The following is a 13,866-nucleotide window of genomic DNA, read 5'->3' on the forward strand; positions in this document are numbered from 1 at the left end:
GAAGCGGCCCGACTCATCAAAAGACTTGGATGCTACTCGTTATGAAATCAAAGCCTGAAAAAAGTTGACTATGTTTCCAAACAGGAAAGTAAGGGCGGATAGCTTAGCAACAAGCACTAATCCCATTAGAAAAAAACCTTCTTAAAGTATGCACACAGTGATGCGTTTTAAGCTTTGAGTTGCCTTTGATTCATGCATGCCTTCACAAAAACATAACTGCGTAAATTACTGGACGTTCTCATAATGTCTGTGTATCTCAGTTTTAAAAATAACGCAGTTGCTGTAATTACCAGAAGTGTTTGACTGCGTAGGGGAAATACGTAATAAGTATTATTATGAGACAGAACACGTGTGCGGAAGGAAGCTGGCGGTTAGGTAGTTTTCAGTATCAAACTGATAGCACATGGAGTGACATGTCCAAAGTTTTGCATCTGTGCTAGAAAACTTCACGTTACTCGTGTTGGTGTAGTTTCCCTAGCCTAGTCCTGCTGCCGTAGAGAGGGAAATGCAACTTAATGTCTAGTTTTGAGTAAATAAAAATGTTAATACAGTGAAGAGATGCAAGCCTTTTACGGTAATGTTTGTGCTGCTGTTGAAGAATAGGTGATAAACTTGCTGGTAAAACTAAGTCTCAAGTCTGTAAGCACATGGTTGTTGGGTCCTTGTTGAATTTCTAGCTTCCTCTCTCCCTCCAGCCTCTGACAGTATGAAAGCTGACTAGTTGCAGTCATTAGCTTTTTCTTGTTCTTCTTTTTTCTTTTCCACAGCTGCTCTTGGAAGTCTCATAGACAGCACTGAACTGACAAGAATTAGTTAGATGGCTCTTCCTGAGGAAGCTGCATAAAACAGAGATATTTGCTAAAGCTATCCATGAGGCTAAGGACCGAGAATCAGGCTTTAAGCTGGTTTGGCTCTAGAAGAGCTGTGAGAACTGCTTGGGCTTATTGCTCTGTGTTTCTTCTTCTCAAAAATCATCAGGGCTTTGGAGTGACAAAGGAGAGGAGGAGTGCAGCTCTCTGCGTGTGTTGCTTTACAAAGGTGGATGTGAGACGCCAGAGACTGAAAGGGTTATGCGCTCTGCTCCTGTTCTTTCTCACTAGCAACTGTGGAGAAACAAGGGCTGAATGGTGTTTCAGAACTGCACCTGGACAGTGATGATCTAAATTTAATTTAGCCAGAGGACTACACTGTTTGGTAAAATCTGGTAAAATGTCTTCTTGGGGATGAGGGCAAGAAGTAACTGTGTGTGGCAGTTGGGAGGTGTGAACTGACCAAGCAAACTGGTGAGATCACTTAGGTATTTAGGTAAAAATCTGAGGACCTGGGGGAGGGTGGTGAACCTGGTGCTAGTAATGGAGGTCATGAGTAGAGGCTGGCACCTTGCGGTGGAGCCATACCTGAAGCGATGGGAAAGGGCAGAGCTGTGAGTGGGCTGACAACAGATGGCAGCAAGTTTTAACTGGGCAAGGAGTGGTGGAGGGATTCAGCGAGGTTTTCTTGTGGCAGCTGAGACAGTAGCAATCCATGCAAAATACAGTTGGCTAGGGAGGCATCAAAGGGGGTGCAACACATCTGAGGATGGAGCAGGAGCGGTGCTGGTTTATGTGATACTTGTCTTGATTTCAAACTGAAATACTGAGCCTTGGGGGAGAATAATGGACTAGAGGAATTCAGACATGCTAATAAAAAAACCTGAATGTTTTTAATTAACTTTTCTTGAGGGTAAATATGGATTATCATGAGCTCTCTCAATCTTTGATAAATGTTTTCATAGTTTTGGGTTTGTTTTTTTTTTTAATTGCTCTGGATTAGTTGAGTTTTCCTCTGGAAAACTACTTTTTATATGTCAGATAAGAGATACATTAGTTCTGATCTCATAAATTGCTGATCCTTATGGCCTTTGCAAACCATGGCATGCGGTGCATGAAAACTGGAAAGATTCAATCTGTTCTCTCATCAAGCTCCTCTACAGCTGTATAGAAATGCTTTTCCTTTGTTACCAATAACGCCTTTCAACAGGTTCTAGGTAGCCCATGTTCAAAAGGCTTAGTTTGGAAAATTACTGAAATTTGGTATAAGTTGAAGAGTTGTTATAAAAGATGAAGCTTGAGTTGTCATTAGCTGCCAAATATGACTTTGTATGCTGGCCCTGTGACAGTTTTCTTTGGGGTGTGTGAGAGTATTTGCTATATTAAAAACTATGGGCTTTTTGAGTACTTCATTCCTTTCCAACAAATCTAATGGTGTTTACTTGAAGTAAGGTCCCCATAGTGCCTTGTAACTTAAAACATAAAATGCTGTGCGGTCATTCAGTGCCATAGGCTGATGTACACCTTTGGCCTATGTGACTTTGGCTTGGTGAGGACCATACACCAGCATCTGTATGAACCAAATGAATTTACTGCTCCTCTATCTCCAACTGGCATGGCATCCCCTAACCAAATGTATATGGTTCTGTTTGTTCTGTTTAGCTCAGGTGGTGATTAATGCTAAATATAATTGGTATCAGTTAAGCACTGTTCTAATAAATGTCTTTGTGGATGAGAGAAGACATAGGTTGTATTATTAAGGAAAGAAATGTAAATGTCAACCCATAGGTGAGAGGATGAAGTAGGGAGCATGTTAGTTATTGCTTGGACTTTAATAAAGCAGGTTGAAATTTTTTAGCATATGATGTTCTGTGACACCTAAATCTAAATTCACAGGTTATAGCTTGTTCCGTCCACACCCCCCTCCCCGCCCCAGAAAAGGGGTGCTCTGTTCCTACCTGCAGCTCCACTTTCTCCCTTGTGACCCTGTGCTGAACATATTAATATTGCTGAGTTGACATAGGAATTAAACAAAGGAATGGATTTCTGTCAAGTTAGCAAGACGAACTGGCAATCTGTGCAGCCATTTAAGTTGCAGACCTAGCACGACGGGGCTGAAATTAGATTGTTGGACATGTACAGGGCTGGTCTGCCCCTGTTAGCAGTGGTGAGCTGTCAGGTTGGCTCAAGTGTATCGTATACCTTCACTGTACAATTTACTTGCTAAGTCAGACTGTCTTGATATTAGAGACGCCAGACTTTTCTCAGAGGTGTGCAGTGAAAAGACAAGAGGTTAAAAGTTTCAGAAAGGGAAATTTCATCTGGAGAGAAGGCAAAAAAAAGATCACATGAGTGTGGTTGGGGAAGGCAGTGGAGCACACTACCTGGAGAGGCTATGGGACTTACCATCTTTGGAAATATTTAAAACTTGACTGAACAAGGCCCTGAACAACCTGATCTAACTTTGGAAAGAGTTCTCTTTTGGCAGGGGATTGAGCGACATGAAGTCCAGAGGTATCTGTCATCCTAAGCTATTCTATGTGGTATGGGTCTGGGTAGCATTAACAGGTTCAAGAACAGTTGAGCAAAGGCTTTTGCAGAAGAATTCCCTTTAAATGTTTGTAAATGTTCTTGTTTCACTGTGGTCTGTTTTGAGTGTGGTGGAGGATTCACACATTACTATCTTCTCGGGGTACTATTTAGTTTGTGGCTTGTCCTGCCCTTCTTGGGGAGGTTTCAGACTAAAGTTGGGTAGTCTGACACTGGTCATACAAACTTCTGTTTCAGATGTTGAAATAAGCTTATAGAATAAGAGCGTAAGGGAGCACATTAGTATCCTTAAAATCCAAGAACAAATTGTTTATATCATCTACTCTGACAATTTGTATGCTTGGCTTTTTTTTTGACCTGCCTTTCTTGGAGTTCAGGACCATGACAGTCCTCCTTCCGTGAGGAAGTTCAATTTCTCATTGCAGCCTGTCTTCATTGTGGGGCGGTTTTTCCAACTGTGAAGCATGACTAATAGTAAAGGTGAAAGGAAGAGATGGACTAGCTCTGATTTTGTTATGGCAGGTTACCTGTTGGAAGAAGTCGGACAAATGTATCATTCCAATGCTGAGAAGACTTGTTGAAGTCCTCCAAGTCATCACCCAGCAAAACAAGCTGGATGTGTGCTATATTACGGCTGGATTAGACCAAACATCTGTCCAGCTGAGTTCTATTTCCAGTGATGGCCTCTAGCTACTGCTTTAGAGAAAGGACCTAAAAAATAAGGGTAATCCTTTCACTAGTATACACTTTACCTTATTTGAATTAGCAATTTCAAGAGCTCGAGGTAGCATCGTTGCATTTAATGATTGTTGATCAACTTTTCTTCCACGAATGTGTCCAGTTGTTTCTGGAATGCATTTATTAGTCTTAGTTTTTATATTATACTTGTCTGGTAGTAGTGAGTTTCACAGGTGTTTTTGGAAAAAACCCAACATTATGTTATTTGAGAGAAGCCTGCTGTTTGATAATTTAATTCATTCTTGAGTTATGAGAAATACCAAATCATTGTTCTGATTTTTCTTTTACGGTATCCTTTGTGATTTTTATAGCTCTCTATCATATTGCATCCTCCAGTCATCTGTTAGCTAAGCTGAAGGGTCTTGTCAGTTTTTCATGTGGGAGATGCCCCGTACATCTAATCATCCTTGTATTCCTCTGTACCTGTTTAGATTTATGATACTGCTTTTGAGATGGACTAACCAGAACTGCATTCTTTTGTGATGTGGGTACGTGAGGATTTTAGATGATTGTAAATTTTTGGTATTCTCCTGTATTCCTTTCATAATAGTACTTAACACTATGCTTTTCTTTGTTACTTCAGAGCAGCAAGGAGATGTTTTCAGAGGACTATGCCCAAGCAGTCCGGATCTTTTTCTGGAGCAGTACTAAGTTACTTAGAGTCCATCATGTGTATGTATAGCATTTCCTCCTTTTGCTTAAGAACTGGTATGGTTGGTGCATTTTACAGGCATACGGTTCAGATTACAGCTTGGGAGATAAGTACATGCAGTGCGTGGCATGCTAATGAAATTTACCTGGGAGCTGAGAATAAATGTGCATGGAGCGTACCTGAAGCACACCGTACTAAGGGTGAGGAGTTGAGAATAGGAATATGAAGATTGATGCAGATTCCGGTATCTTTGAAAAGCAAACGTAGTATCTGATGAAATGAAAATCTAGTGAAAGGGGATTCTTCATGCTTAGGATTTATTTCCCCTGATTGTTTCACAGAGGGAGTATTCATCTTGGTTCAAAGATGATGTTGCACGCTCATTTGACATGTCACTGTTGTATTGGCATATTTCTATATTTTGTTCTGAGTTATCAATGAAAATACTCTGTGTCTGCTCCTAGATTCTGCTGTCTGCTGGGGAGCTTCATTAGTCCGTAACTCCATCTGGATAATTCTTCTTCAGGCATTACCTACTGCTGTCTTCCTTTAACCTGCTTCCTAAGAGTCTTACTGTTGTTATGCTAAGCTGTGTTCATTAGTTAATTAACAGCTTTCCATATGGAAAGGTGGAAGAAATCATCTTGATTATTAAGTTGAGCTGATGCTGTTGCAAGCAGCTAAGTAATATATTCCTTTTCATAAATTTCTGACACTGTTTGGATACTAAAAAGTCTGTCTGGATTAGGCATACATAAGATCTCCACTTATGTGTCCTGGCTTGATGTAGGGGTGGAATTCTGGATTTTGATGATCATGTGCTTTTCCATTTTACCAGGGGAAAACGTGTTCTTTGGATCTATCTCCTTTCCTGCTTTCCAGGTTTCCCTGGCTTCCCCAGTACAAAATGAAGTGGAACTGATGCCTGTGTTGGGGCAGCGACCTGGTAAAGGGAATGCAGTAACATTTGGAGCATAGTGGGGGTGTATGAGTGGCATAAAACCACATATGTACTGGGAGATGCGGCATAGAAGGGAGGGTGTCAGATGTGAGCTGTAGGAGACATTGATGCAGGTCTTCAGTTCTTTTTCATCCCTTTAAAGTCTGTCTAAAACATTCTGTTGAATAGGGAGTAGTTGTTCGAATAGGGAGTTTAGGAAGTGGGAAAAAGTGGGCAGGAGGATATATTTTAAATAGTCCCTATTCTTTCCCTTCCCTGCCTCCCGAAAAGGAAGACCCCAAAGTTTCCTACTTCTGAGACTTAATGATGAGTGGCAGCAGTACAGTGCTGCCTTTGGCTCTACCGAAATATAGAGTGGTATCGCACCCACCTGAGTGACTGCATGGTGAACTGGCTTGGGAAGTGGATGCAAGAGGAAAAGTTTTTTTTTTTTTAAATTCTGGTAATTTTTACTATGTTGCGTTATGAACAGTTTTGCTACCTTGACTGAGATGAAAAAGCTTGCCTATGCTCCTAAAAGAAACTTTGGTCAAATTATGCTGTTAAACCACTTAGGAAGTAGCAGATCTAATTCTCTTTATCTTCAGATCAAGACTGATTTAATTTTTTTTAATGGAAAATACACTTAAAGTTATTTGAATTAATATAGGAGCAAGTGAATGAAGTTTTATTGCTTTTGTTACTCTAGAAGTCAGATGAGTTGGTTTAGTGGTTCCTACCAAATAAAAAATTTACAGAACTATAAAAGTGAATATGAAGACAGGCTAAAGATATGTCATGGTTTGTGCTGAAATTATGAATTTCAGTATTTATCCTCATGCAGTCCAGCTGTGTTAGGTGCAGCTGTGCAAAATGGTAGAGGCACAGCTGTAGTGGTGTTGAAAATAAGCCTTATGCCAGGGTCTCTTGAAAGCTTTGTATAATTAATTTGTGGCTGTGAAATCAATAAAGTGCATAAAGGTGTTTTGCCATGGGATTTTACTGTTTATGACGGCGGTCCCTGGGATTTCAAAAGGCTTGGCCAAGGTGACGAACATTTGCAGTCCCAGGCTTGTAAGCATGACACGGATGCAGGCTATGTTTTCACAGAAGCCTAAACCAGCCTAACAGTGAATGGCTGAGGAAAACCATTACTTGTCTTTTTGCTGGATTGATTATCTGCTAGTTTAGTGAGCTGGACTGGCTTACGGAAGGACCTGCCAGTTGCCAAAGCTAGCACATGATAATGTTAATAATGTGCGTCTAGGAGTGGAGAGGAATTTGCATGGTTGGAAGGAGAGGAGGAAGATCTCAGTCACTGCATTGCCTCTCTGGGAACCACAGCCTTGGAGTTCTGGAGAGGCAGCCCCTGTTCACTACTGTGAACTTAGACCAGGATCCTGTTGTGACAAAGGAAAAGAATAATACCAGCATCCTTCACGAATGTGTTTCAAAATCTCTTCATGGGAAGAGCTGCAGAAAAGCTACATGATACTTGTCTTTTTGTGTACTTTACTGAAGTATTCTGTTTTCCTGGTAAGAGTGGACTGTAATGCTTAGAGCGCTGGTGTTTTGGGGGGTTGCTGTAGTATGGCATTAAGGCTGTACTGGAGTGGGTGGTATATTCCTTGACTTTCTATTTCCAGTTTTTCAGAAATGGGTAACTTGATAGCTTTTAAGACACCAAGAGGTGGTTGAGCCATGTTTCAATCGGTTCTTCAGGCTGCTTTGGAAGGACCTTGAATTTGACTCTTTCACATCACAAGTAAATATCCTGGCTGCTGAGGTTTTTGCTCCAACAACAGGCGAAGGAGGGCAGAGGCAGTTCGTAGAATTCACAAAACAGGTTGCAGCATCATTAACACAGTCTGAAAATCCAGTAGTTGGGTGTACTCCAGGGGCTGGCGTGTTGGCCTGTGGCACAGGACATCTCTGGCTCTGGGACTTAAGCATCGATTTGTACAGAGATGAACAGTGCAATTGGGTGACAACCAACATTGAGTTATACCGTCCTTTATTATTATAAAGCAATATTCCAGCTATTGTTAATTGTGGCATTAGTGATGATACGCAAACAGCATCAAAGCTAACACAACAGCAGAAACAATTGTGCAAACACAAACCACACTGGCTCATTTACACACTCGTTGATGAGTTACTGCAGAACTGGCACCTTTCTGTCACGTGGCAGCACAAGAGAAGTCAATACTTCCATGCACCGCCTGGCTGGGGACGGGGGACGGTTCCCACACTGGTGATGTGGGGGCAAGAGTCATCAATCTGGGGTCCTCTCTGGACCAGGATCTACATGTGTAGCTTCTCTGCCTTGGGTACGCAGGGAATCACAGAATCACAGAATCACAGAATCATATAGGTTGGAAAAGACCTTTAAGATCATCGAGTCCAACCATAAACCTAACACTGCCAAAAACCACCACTACACCATGTCTCTAAGTACCTCATCCAAACGTCCTTTAAATACCTCCAGGGATGGCGACTCAACCACTTCCCTGGGCAGTCTGTTCCAATGCTTGATAACCCTCTCGGTGAAGAAAAATTTCCTAATATCCAGTCTAAACCTCCCCTGGCGCAATTTGAGGCCATTTCCTCTTGTCCTATCACTTGTTACCTGGGAGAAGAGACCGACCCCCACCTCTCTACAACCTCCTTTCAGGTAGTTGTAGAGAGCGATGAGGTCTCCCCTCAGCCTCCTTTTCTCCAGGCTAAACAGTCCCAGCTCCCTCAGCCGCTCCTCATAAGACTTCTGCTCCAGACCCTTCACCAGCTTCGTTGCCCTTCTCTGTACGCGCTCCAGTACCTCAATATCCCTCTTGTAGTGGGGGGCCCAAAACTGAACACAGGATTCGAGGTGCGGCCTCACCAGTGCCGAGTACAGGGGCACAATCACTTCCCTAGTCCTGCTGGCCACGCTATTTTTGATACAGGCCAGGATGCCATTGGCCTTCTTGGCCGCCTGGGCACACTGCTGGCTCATATTCAGGCGGCTGTCAACCAACACCCCCAGGTCCTTCTCTGCCAGGCAGCTTTCCAGCCACTCTTCCCCAAGCCTGTAGCGTTGCATGGGGTTGCTGTGGCCCAAGTGCAGGACCTTGCACTTGGCCTTGTTAAACCTCATACAATTCACCCCAGCCCATCGATCCAGCCTGTCCAGGTCCCTCTGCAGAGCCTGCCTACCCTCCAGCAGATCAACACTCCCACACAACTTGGTGTCGTCTGCAAACTTACTGAGAGTGCACTCGATTCCTTCGTCCAGATCATTGATAAAGATGTTAAACAGAACTGGCCCCAACACCGAGCCCTCGGGAACACCTGGGGAAGGCAGGGTCCTCTCGTCTTTTTGCTGATTTTGTCTGGCTCTGCAAATAGATGGTCTTCAAGGTTTTGGAATGAACTTCCCCAAACTTGATCTGCTACAGGTTGGGCTTGTATCGGTGGTCTTGGCATCGCATGGGGCCTTCAGTCAGTTCCTCATTTGTCTTGCCATGACTTTACCCAGGCATCGTTGGCGCTAGCAGACCCTGCCTGCCTGCTGTGGGTTTCACCTTACAGTTCAGTTTGTTTCCTCTTATGTTACACCCCTCGTCTTAAAGCTACATTTTACACACTTGTCACAGGTAGATTTCATGAGTCCTTCTCCACAGCATCTACGTGTATATATGTGTATACAGTAACTGGAGGTCCCCAAATGGGAGACCAGATCTGTGTATCTGTTGCAACGGGACTGCAGCCCTGGGGGAAAAAAATATGTTCCCCCTTGCAGCTACAGATGCTGGTTTGATATTAGGTGCCTTAAAGCTGAGTGTGTGTGGTTTTAAAGCAGTGGCTGAAAAGCATTGCTTTAAAACGTCACTGATCTTATGTGCAAACAGAGCTTTGGGTGTTTTCCGCACTGATCGTAGTTTTGCTTTTTTTTTCGTTAAGGTCTTAACCATTCACATTTAGCTTAGCTCTATCATCTCTTCAGTCACTGACTTCTACTATTTGCTTTGCTAATAATGTTGCTGCTGTTTGACTTTTCTATCAACCATGCTTTTTTGGTAGCTTCCCAGATGGCTGAAGTCTTGCATCTTTATTGAGAAAATGTGCGAATAGGTTTACAAAACACGTACACTCCTCTCTGGTGAAGAAAACATGAATAGCGCTTTCCTTACCTGCCAACAACAAAAACAGAAGCCCAACCCAAAAAACAAACATACTTCTTCCTGAGAGAATTAGGGAGGCTTAGCTGCAAAGCCTTTCTTTTGTGAGGTTGGGATTAAGAACAGATGTTGGGTAGCTTCAGGATAATGAATTGTTTAGTGGGGAATATATAAATATTAAATTCTAATATCAAGAGAAATGACAATATTGTTTCTGGAGCTATTCTCCTCTTCATGTTACAATAACATTCCCTCTAACAGTGCTAAGAATAAAATGTATAATTATGACCACATTTCTTCACAGTCATTTTTCAGTAAGTATGTGGAGCCCTGTGACTGTTCAGAGCTTGAGACTTAGGTAATTTATGCAGGTTCTTAGAGTGAACTTGGGCACTTTAAAGTTAAGGAAGTCTTAAAAATTGCCTCTTCTAAACAAAACCCCAAAATATGTGTATGTGGAATAAAAATTAGTTTTATTCATAAAAGAAATGCTTTTTAGAAGAGGATATCTGAAAATACGTATCATGTGTGTGTTCCTTTGTATATTGGAGGATGAATACAGAGATGTAACTTCTTTGGTAACGTGGTTCAGGCTGTATCCGCAAGAGCGGAACAAGGTGTGAAACAAGGTAAAAGTAAATGACATCCTACCTTCTGAAGTATGTACAATTCTAGATATATTTTTGCCATTTCCCAGTAATGGGCAAAATGCTAGGGAAAGGAGCTCTTTCTAGGTGTTCAGTGAAAGTCCAGAATTTTTCCTGGTTTTGAGTGAGAGAAGTTATTCACTTTACAAAATAATTTTCACTTTTGCAACTCCTCTTGGCTTCCTTATCCTGCAGGCTGACTTAGGTGATAAGCTTCCTCCTCTGGCCTCTATTCTGTTGCTCTTTTTTTGCTAAATCTTGGTTTAGTGTTCCCTGTAGTTACATTTCCGTTTGCTTACATGATTCAGGTATTGTGTTTTGTGTGTATTTTACTTGTATCTGTCTGTAAGTTTCCATTAATGTGCTAACAGCCAAAAGCTGTTAATGAAGGTAGGTGTTTTAGGCCATGCCATTTTGGAAGTACACTAAGCCAAAGGAGTTTTCCATGTCAAATTTAGATAGTCTTTGAAGACTTAAAAAAAATCCTTATCTTGCTGTTAATCAACTCCTTCCAAATAACTATGCTGGGACAAAATGGTTTTGAAATTTTAGCAAGATTGATGGAGGAGGAAGTGCTAAAACCTGAATTTTGGCAGGGAAGCTGGCTGCCCTGTGTGCCTGCCTTTATTCATTAGATTGGTGAGAGTAAATGCTTTTGTGATAGGAGGCAAAGCCTAAAACTCTCAAACTAAAATGCATCATTATCTCCGTTTAAACCTTTCATGAAGTGATGACTTTCAACTTCTGTGTTGGGGGTGTGTGTGAGGCTGATGGGGGGGTTACCCCTGTGATGTCCTGCTCCAGCTGCACGTGCTTACTGTAGAAGGTTACCTGTAAGTAAAAATAATGTGATCCCTGCAACAATGGGTGGTTATAGCTGTAGTTTCAGCAAGTTTAATTTGAAAATGGGCAACAGGAAAAAATAGGTACTACGAGGTATTTCTTCACATAGGGATAATATTAAAGTTTCTCTTGCAGTAGGAGAGCAGTTGCTGACAATATTTGATGTATAGTGAGCCTGATAAATAGATTGCATATCACCTAGGTCTCAACTTGTAAGCTTTGGAAAATGAGTATGGCCATTACCAGCATTATTATGATCTGCTGCCTAGTAGAAGAGGGGTCACAATGGTTCTTTCTTGACTTAAAACTTTGTCTTGAAATTCACTGTCACAGTCCTGGCTTTTTTTGTTAAGCCATGCCTATACTGTCTCATAGGTACAGAACTGGACAATATGGAGATCAGCTACTTGAATCTTGTGATCGAATTGCGATTCTGATTTCAGGAGCTGTGGATGGGCTAGAGTCCTATCTCTTGCTGAAGAACCAGGACCTGTCATGGGGATAGTCCACCCTGCAGTGGAGGCTACAGTGTGTGTTGATGCTGAAACTCCTCTCCTTCTCACCCTCTAGGATAGCAGACTCTGGGCCTGAACTTGGGACCCATTTATCTTCCATGCCTCCTTGCGGGGGAAAGAGAGAAGCACCTGTAGCTGGTAGGAGCTGAGGGAAAAGTTTGTTCGTTTCCACCAACCCTCCTCCTCCTTGCTGCAGGATGAGGAGGCCAAGTTCATTCTGGCTCCAAGAGAACGGTCAGAGGAAGGAAGCAGGAGAGCAGGACTAGAGGCTAGTGCAAGTGTAGTTGTAAGGGCACTTTAGGACTTTTTGTATCCTTTAGTAATGTATATTTTTAGGATTCCTGTGCTACTGCAGTAGTGATGTCACATTCCTGCTGAAGTCAAAGCAAGCTGATTTTATTTGTTAACATTAAATGGTTTAAAAATATTTGGAACAATTGCAGAATCATAAAATCACAGAATGCTTTGGATTGGAAGGGACCTTTACAGGTCATCTAGTCCAACCCCCCTGCAAGAGCAGGGACATCTTTAACTAGATCAGGTTGCTCAGAGCCCTGTCCAACCTGACCTTGAATGTTTCCAGGGATGGGGCCTCCACTACCTCTCTGGGCAACATGTTCCAGTGCCTCACCACCCTCATTGTAAAAAATTTCTTTCTTAAATCCAGTCTAAATCTGCCCTCCCTTAGTTTAAAGCCATTGCTCCTTGTCCTGTCACAACAGACCTTGCTAAAAAGTCTGTTCCCATCTTTCCTATAGGCCCCCTTTGAGTACTGGAAGGCTGCAATAAGGTTTCCCCACAGCCTTCTCTTCTCCAGGCTGAACAGCCCCAACTCTCTCAGCCTGTCCTCGTAGGAGAGGTGCTCCAGCCCTCGTATCATTTTTGTGGCCCTCCTCTGGACCCACTCCAACAGTTCCGTGTCCTTCTTGTGCTGAGGGCTCCAGAGCTGGATGCAGTACTCCAGGTGGGGTCTCACCAGAGCAGGGTAGAGTATGGAAAACAGTGAAGTTTTCTGTAACTGTTCTGTGTAGTTATGATGGTTTTTTTTATCTTTGTCCTTCTCTTCTGTATTGAGTTGCAATTGTTCTGTCTTGACTGAGGTTTCTCTGGTCTGCATGGGTTGAATTCTTGTTGCTTTGTAGGATCTTACTGGCTTCAAGGAACTGTGCATGGATTTGCCTATCACTGTCAGCCAGGCATTTTACAGAAATTACTTTGCTAAACAGAACTGCCTGTTGGACCTTGCTTGTGCTTTGAAACATGAGAACAGTGAATGTGGTGATTAGGAAATAATGGTTTATTTAAGGGTCTTAATGGTAACCTCGTGTCCAGCATTCATCCTCTGGCTGTCCACAGCTAGACTACCATGAGCTAAATATCCATTATAGGACATTTCTCAGATTTATCTGTTGCCAATGTGCTTAAACCGCTGTCCTAACTGCAGTTACGGCGGAAACAGTAACAGACAGGTATAAAGCGCACACATAATTTTCTAAAGCATTTTGACTGCTGTGTTATACTGTATCCTGGTTTTCATTGCCTAAACCTACAGAAGTGAAAGACTGTTAAAGTTTACACTGAATTTTCTTGGAACCAATTTGAAACATTTTCTTGACCCTGAGATTATAAAGAAAGCATTAAGATTTAAAAAGAAAAACAGATCTTGATCATAGTGTATGTAAGGTCTGTGATAATTGTGTGCTGCTTTTGTGATTAGTTTATATGGGGCTCTGTGACTTTGGTCTAGCACTGTCAAGTTTAATCTTCTAACTCTTGGGATATGCAGAGTTTCCCATGCAGAATTCAGTCATTTTCCCAAATTCTGCTGGAGCAATCCTCCAGGGGGTGGATGGCGTCTGGGCTGATCCTGTTCACCTAACGCTTCCAGAAGGTTGGCAGGAGTCAATGTACTGTTAGTTTAGTTGAATTTGTGGATTTTCTTGTTGAGCAATGTGCACAGTGGTCAGAAAAGAGAAAGCTCTAAATGAATCCTGTGAGGAGACTGACAACAG

General features: G+C 42.3%; 1 protein-coding gene across 2 annotated transcripts in view; it reads left to right on the top strand.

Moving 5' to 3' along the window:
* XPO4 (exportin 4) overlaps positions 1–13,866 on the top strand; it is an 85,678-nt gene that overhangs the window by 1,402 nt on the left and 70,410 nt on the right. Inside the window, exon 1 of one of the 2 annotated variants that reach the window (XM_075490931.1) lies at positions 4,751–4,769. The exons of the other annotated variant lie outside the window; for it this stretch is intronic. The gene's annotated coding sequence lies outside the window, so the exon portion shown is untranslated. Of the gene's footprint in view, positions 1–4,750; positions 4,770–13,866 lie in introns of those variants that run through there. 2 annotated transcript variants of the gene reach the window in all.

This window comes from Mycteria americana, chromosome 1 (assembly GCF_035582795.1).
Source record: "Mycteria americana isolate JAX WOST 10 ecotype Jacksonville Zoo and Gardens chromosome 1, USCA_MyAme_1.0, whole genome shotgun sequence".
NCBI lineage: Eukaryota > Metazoa > Chordata > Aves > Ciconiiformes > Ciconiidae > Mycteria > Mycteria americana.